This window comes from Agelaius phoeniceus, chromosome 38 (assembly GCF_051311805.1).
Source record: "Agelaius phoeniceus isolate bAgePho1 chromosome 38, bAgePho1.hap1, whole genome shotgun sequence".
NCBI lineage: Eukaryota > Metazoa > Chordata > Aves > Passeriformes > Icteridae > Agelaius > Agelaius phoeniceus.
The window spans coordinates 183,377-190,903 of record NC_135304.1 but is presented as its reverse complement, the minus strand read 5'-3'; positions in this window follow the sequence as shown (position 1 = coordinate 190,903).

Below are 7,527 nucleotides of genomic sequence, written 5' to 3'. Positions count from 1 at the left end.
GGTGGATTTTGGGGTGTCCCTGATGATATTTTGGGGTAGTTTGGGGATGTTTTTGGGATATCCAGGGATGTTTTTGGGGTGGTTTTGGGATGTCCCTGATGATATTTTGGGATGTTTTGGGTGTTTTTGGGGTGTCCCTGATGTTTTTGGGGTGTCCCAGGTGGATTTTGGGGTGTCCCTGATGATATTTTGGGGTGGTTTGGGGATGTTTTTGGGATCTCCCAGGATGTTTTTGGGATGTTTTGGGTATTTTTGGGGTGTCCCAGGATGGTTTAGGGCAGGTTTTGGGATATCCAGGGATGTTTTTGGGGTGGTTTTGGGGTGTCCCTGATGATGTTTTTGGGATGTTTTGGTGTTTTTGGGGTGCCCCAGAGCCTGGCGGGAGCTGCAGGAGCTGCAGGAGTTTTGGGGTGGTTTTGGGGTGTTTTGGGTGTTTTTGGGATATCCCAGGATGTTTTGGGATATTTTGGGGTGTCCCTGATGATGTTTTTGGGATGTTTTGGTGTTTTTGGGGTGTCCCAGAGCCCGGCGGGAGCTGCAGGAGCTGCAGGAGCTGCAGGAGTTTTGGGGTGTCCCTGATGATGTTTTTGGGATATTTTGGGATATTTTGGGGTGTCCCTGATGGTTTTGGGGTGTCCCTGATGTTTTTGGGGTGCCCCAGGGCCCGTCAGGAGCTGCAGGAGCTGCAGGAGCTGCAGGAGTTTTGGGGTGGTTTTGGGATGTTTTGGGTGGTTTTGGGGTATTCCAGAATGTTTTTGGGATATTTTGGGGTGTCCCTGATGTTTTTGGGGTGTCCCTGATGTTTTTGGGGTGTCCCAGAGCCCGTCAGGAGCTGCAGGAGCTGCAGGAGCTGCAGGAGCTGCAGGAGCTGCAGGAGTTTTGGGGTGGTTTTGGGGTGTTTTGGGTGTTTTTGGGATATCCCAGGATGTTTTGGGATATTTTGGGATATTTTGGGGTGTCCCTGATGTTTTTGGGGTGCCCCAGAGCCCGGCAGGAGCTGCAGGAGCTGCAGGAGCTGCAGGAGCTGCAGGAGCTGCAGGAGTTTTGGGGTGGTTTTGGGGTATCCCAGGATGTTTGGGGTTTCCCTGCTGATGTTTTTGGGATATTTTGGGATATTTTGGGGTGTCCCTGATGTTTTTGGGGTGTCCCTGATGTTTTTGGGGTGTCCCTGATGATGTTTTGGTGTTTTTGGGGTGCCCCAGGGCCCGTCAGGAGCTGCAGGAGCTGCAGGAGCTGCAGGAGCTGCAGGAGCTGCGCGCTCGGGGCCGGCGGCTGCAGCAGGAGCTGGAGGCGGCCACCGAGGTGGGGATGGGACCCCATGGAGACCCCAGAGAGACCCCAGAGAGACCCCATAGACCCCATAGATCCTATAGAAACCCTACAGACCCCATGGAGACCCCACAGACCCCATAGACACTACAGACCCTATAGAGACCCCATAGAGACCCCATAGAGACCCCACAGACCCCATAGAGACCCCAGAGAGACCCCAGAGAGACCCCCATAGACCCCATGGAGACCCCATAGAGACCCTATAGAGACCCCCACAGACCCCATAGACCCCATAGAGACCCCATAGACCCTATAGAGACCCTATAGAGACCCCATAGAGACCCCATAGAAACCCTACAGACCCCATGGAGACCCTATAGAGACCCCAGAGAGACCCTATAGAGACCCCATAGAGACCCCATGGAGACCCCATGGAGACCCTAGAGACCCCATAGAGACCCTATAGAGACCCTATAGAGACCCCAGAGAGACCTTATAGACCCCATAGAGACCCCATAGAGACCCTATGGAGACCCTGTAGAGACCCTATAGAGATCCCATGGAGACCCCATGGAGACCCCATAGAGACCCTAGAGACCCTATAGACCCTACAGACCCCATGGAGACCCCATAGAGACCCTATAGACCCTATAGACCCCATAGAGACCCTATAGAGACCCTATAGACACTACAGATCCTATAGAAACCCTATAGAAACCCTATAGGCCCTATAGACCTCATAGAGACACTATAGAGACCATATAGAGACCCTATAGAGATCCTATAGACACTACAGACCCCATAGAGACCCTACAGACCCTATAGACCCCATAGAGACCATAGAGACCCCATAGAGACCCCATAGACCCTATGGAAACCCTAGAGACCCCATAGAGACCCTATAGACCCTATAGTCCCCATAGAAACCCTATGGACACTATAGAGGCCCCATAGAGACCCCATAGAGACCCTACAGACCCTATAGTCCCCATAAAACCCCAAAGGGAGCCTACAGACCCCATAGAGACCCTACAGAACCCCCCAGTGACCCCTGAATGTTTATGGGGTGGTTTTGGGGTGTTCATGGAGTGTTTTGGGGTGGTTTTGGGGTGGTTTTGAGCTGTTTATGGGTGTTTATGGAGTGTTTTTGGGGTGGTTTTTGGGGTGTTTATGGGCTGGGTTTGGGATGTTTTATGGGATGGTTTTTGGGGTGGTTTTTGAGATGTTTATGGGATGTTTATGGGGTGTTTATGGGGTGGTTTTTGGGGTGTTTATGGGCTGGTTTTGGGGTGTTACTGGAGTAGTTTTGGGGTGGTTTTTGAGGTGTTTATGGGATGTTTTATGGGGTGGTTTTGGGGTGTTTATCGGGTGGTTTTGGGCTGGTTTTGGGATGGTTTTTGGGGTGGTTTTTGGGGTGTTATTAGGGTGGTTTTGGGGTGGTTTTTGGGGTGGTTTTTGGGGTGTTTATGGGCTGGTTTTGGGGTGGTTTTTGGGGTGTTATTGGAGTGGTTTTGGGGTGGTTTTTGGGGTGGTTTTTGGGGTGTTTATGGGATGGTTTTGGTGTATTTTTGAGGTGTTTATGGGGTGGTTTTTGAGGTGGTTTTGGGGTATTTATGGGGTGGTTTTTGAGGTGTTTATGGGTTGGTTTTGGGATGGTTTTGGGGTATTGATGGGGTGGTTTTTGGGCTGTTTCTGAGGTGTTTATGGGCTGTTTATGGGGTGGTTTTTGGGGTGGTTTTGGGGTATTTATGGGGTGGTTTTGGGGTATTTATGGGGTGGTTTTGGGCTGTTTATGGGGTGGTTTTTGGGCTGTTTTTGGGGTGGTTTTTGGGGTGTTCATGGGGTGGTTTATGGGCTGTTTTTGGGGTCTTCATGGGATGGTTTTGGGCTGTTTTTGGGGTGGTTTTGGGGCTGTTCATGTGATGTTTTTGGGGCTGTTCATGGGATATTTTTGGGCTGTTTTTGAGTGTTTTTGGGGTGTTCATGTGCTGGTTTTGGGGTGTTTTTGGGCTGTTCCAGTGACATTTTTGGGGTGGTTTTGGGGCTGTTCATGTGCTGTTTTTTGGGGTATTCATGTGATGTTTTTGGGCTGTTCCTGTGACATTTTTGGGCTGTTTTGGGGCTGTTCATGTGCTGTTTTTGGGCTGTTTTTGGGCTGTTTTGGGGCTGTTTTTGAGGTGTTTTTGGGCTGTTTTTGGGGCTGGTTTTGAGGTGTTTTTGGGCTGGTTTTGGGCTGTTTTGGGGCTGTTTTTGAGGTGGTTTTGGGCTGATTTTTGGGCTGTTCCTGTGACATTTTTGGGCGTTTTTGGGCTGTTTTGGGGCTGTTTTTGAGGTGTTTTTGGGCTGTTTTGGGGCTGGTTTTGGGCTGTTTTGGGGCTGGTTTTGAGGTGTTTTTGGGCTGTTTTGGGGCTGTTTTTGAGGTGTTTTTGGGCTGTTTTGGGGCTGTTTTGGGGCTGTTTTTGAGGTGTTTTTGGGCTGTTTTGGGGCTGTTTTTGAGGTGGTTTTGGGGCTGTTTTTGAGGTGTTTTTGGGCTGTTTTTGGGGCTGGTTTTGAGGTGTTTTTGGGCTGTTTTTGGGCTGTTCCTGTGACATTTTTGGGCTGTTTTGGGGCTGTTTTTGAGGTGTTTTTGAGCTGATTTTTGGGCTGTTCCTGTGACATTTTTGGGCTGTTTTGGGGCTGTTTTTGAGGTGGTTTTGGGCTGTTTTTGGGCTGTTTTGGGGCTGTTTTTGAGGTGTTTTTGGGCTGTTTTTTGGGCTGTTTTTGAGGTGTTTTTGGGCTGTTTTTGGGGCAGGCCCAGCGGGGGCTGCGGGAGCTGAGCGAGGCCCAGGCCCGGGAGCTGCAGGAGAAGCAGAACCAGAGAGAGAACCTGGAGAGGGAACTGCAGGTACGGGGGAATTTGGGGGGTCCTGGGGGGATTTTGGGGGTCCTGGGGGATTTTGGGGGTCTGGGGGGGATTTTGGGGCTCTTTGGAGGGATTTAAGGGGATTTTGGGGGTCCTGGGGGGGTTTGGGGGGAATTTTGGGGGTCTTGGGGGAGGTTTGGGGGGGATTTCAAGGGATTTGGGGTCCCCGTGGCCATTTTGGGGTCCCCATGGCCATTTCGGGCTCCCCATGCTCATTTTGGGGTGCCCATGCTCATTTTGGGGTCCCCATGCTCATTTTGGGTTCCCCTTGACCATTTTGGGGTGCTCATGCACATTTTGGGGTCCCCATGCTCATTTTGGGTTCCCCATGCTCATTTTGGGGTGCCCATGGCCATTTTGGGTTCCCCGTGGCCATTTTGGGGTCCCCATGGATATTTTAGGGGTGCTCATGCTCATTTCGGGGTCCCCATGGCCATTTTGGGTTCCCCATGCTCATTTTGGGCTCCCCATGGATATTTTGGGGTGCCCATGCTCATTTTGGGGTGCCCATGCACATTTTGGGGTCCCCATGGATATTTTAGGGGTGCTGGGGGGGTTTTTGGGTCCCCGTGGCCGTTTTGGGTTCCCCATGCTCATTTTGGGGTGCCCATGGCCATTTTGGGGTCCCCATGGATATTTTAGGGGTGCTGGGGGGGTTTTTGGGTCCCCATGGCCATTTCGGGGTCCCCATGGATACTTTGGGGTCCCCATGGATATTTCGGGGTCCCCCATGCTCATTTCGGGGTCCCCGTGGCCATTTTGGGGTCCCCATGGATACTTTGGAGTCCCCATGGCCATTTTGGGGTGCCCATGGATATTTTGGGGTTCCTGGGGGGGTTTTGGGTTCCCCGTGACCATTTTGGGGTCCCCATGCTCATTTTGGGGTCCCCATGCTCATTTCGGGGTCCCCATGCTCATTTTGGGGTCCCCATGGCCGTTTTGGGGTGCTCATGCTCATTTTGGGGTCCCCATGCTCATTTTGGGGTGCCCATGCTCATTTTGGGGTGCTCATGCTCATTTTGGGGTGCCCATGCTCATTTTGGGGTCCCCATGCTCCTTTTGGGGTGCCCATGCTCCTTTTGGGGTTCCAGGTGTGCTCAGGTGAGCGGGATCAGCTCCGTCAGCGCCTGCTCGAGGCCGAGGCCGCCCAGGTGACCCCAAACCCTCCCCTCCCCCTCCCCGAGACCCCTCCCCACTTTTGGGGTCCCCCCCCCCCCCCCCCCCAAACGTTGGGGACCCCCCAAAATCCTCGCCCTGTGCCCCCCCCCCCCCCCCAGGAGCGGCTGCGGGAGGAGCAGGAGCAGCAGCGGGGGCAGCTCGAGGTCAGCTGGGATTGGGGAGAATTTGGGGAAATTTGGGGAAATTTGGGGGAATTTGGGGGAAATTTGGGGGGATTTGGGTTAAATTTTGGGGGGATTTTGGGGGAATTTTGGGTAAATTTTGGGGAGATTTTGGGGGGAAATTTTGCGGGAAATTTGGGGGATTTTGGATATTTTTGGGGGGAGATTTGGGGTAAGATTTGGGGGCATCTTGAGGAGATTTGGGGGTAAAGTTGGGATTTGGGGAGGTTTTGGGGAATTTGGGATGAAATTTCGGTAAATTTTAGGGGATTTTGGGGTAATTTTTGGGGAGATTTTGGGGGAAATTTTGCGGGAAATTTGGGGGATTTTGGATATTTTTGGGGGGAGATTTGGGGGAAAATTTTGGGAGCATCTTGGGGAGATTTGGGGGAAATGTTGGGGAGATTTGGGGTAAATTTTGGGGTAAATTTTGGGGTAAATTTTGGGGTAAATTTTTGGGGGGAGATTTGGGGGAAATTTGGGGAGATATGGGGAGATATGGGAAGGTTTTGGGGCATTTGGGATGAAATTTGGGTAAATTTTAGGGAATTTTGAGGGGATTTGGGGTGAATTTTGGGGAGGTTTGGGGGGTATTTGGGATGAAATTTGGGTAAATTTTAGAGAGATTTTGGGGGAAATTTTGCGGGAAATCTGGGGGATTTTGGATATTTTTGGGGGGAGATTTGGGGTAAGATTTGGGGAGGTTTCGGGCAGAATCTGGGGTAAATTTTGGGGATTTGGGGTAAATTTTGGGGAGACTTGGGGGAATTTGGGGTAAATTCTGGGGGAAGCTTGGGGTAAATTTTGGGGAATATGGGGAGGTTTTGGGGGGAATTTGGGGTAAATTTTTGGGAAATTTGGGGAACTTTGGGGTAAATTTTGGGGAGATTTGGGGTAAATTTTGGGGGAATTTGGGGAACTTTGGGGTAAATTTTGGGGTAAATTTTGGGGGGAATTTGGGGTAAATTTTTGGAAAATTTGGCGAACTTTGGGGTAAATTTTGGGGTAAATTGTGGGGAGATTTTGTGTTAAATTGTCCCAAATTGTCCCCAATGTCCCCAAATGTCCCCAATGTCCCCCAGGAGGAGCTGGGGCAGCTGCGGGCGGCGCTGGGGGAGGAGCAGCGGCTGCGGGAGCTGCACGAGGCCGAGGGACGCGCCCTGAGACAGGTGGGACCCAAAATCCCCCAAAACGGCCCCAAAATCCCCTAAAACCTGCAAAAACGGCCCCAAAATCCCCCAAAACCGCCCCAAAATCCCCTAAAACGGCCCCAAAATCCCCCAAAACCTGCAAAAACGGCCCCAAAATGGCCCCAAAACCTGCAAAAACGGCCCCAAAATCCCCCAAAACGGCCACAAAATGCCCTAAAACAGCCCTAAAACGGCCCCAAAACCAGCCCCAAAATCCCCTAAAACCACCCCAAAATCCTCCTAAACCCCTCCAAAACTGCCCCAAATCCTCTTGTAACCCCCAAAATCACCCAAAATCCCTTTAAAACCCCTCCAAATCCCTCTCACGACCCCCAAAATCCCCCCAAAATCCCCCAAAAAATCCGCCCAGGAGCTGCAGAACTCCCCCTAAAACTCTCAAAAAATCCCCTTGTAGTCCCTAAAAATGACCCAAAATCCCATTGTAACACCCCCAAATCCCTCTCATGACCCCCCAAAACCCCCCAAAATCCCTTTAAAACCCCTCCAAATCCCGTTGTAACCCCCAAAAACCCCCAAAACTCCCCAAAATCCCCCCAGGAGCTGAAAAATCCCCCGCCAAAAACTGCCCCAAATCTTCTTGTAACCCCCAAAAATCACCCAAAATCCCATTTTAATCCCCCAAAATCCCTCTCACGACCTCTCACGACCCCCAAAATCCCTCAGGATCCCCCAAAAACCCCCCAAAAATCCCCCTAAACTCCTCCAAAACTGCCCCAAATCCCCTTGTAACCCCCAAAAATCACCCAAAATCCCATTGTAATCCCCCCAAAAATCACCCAAAATCCCTTTAAAACCCCTCCAA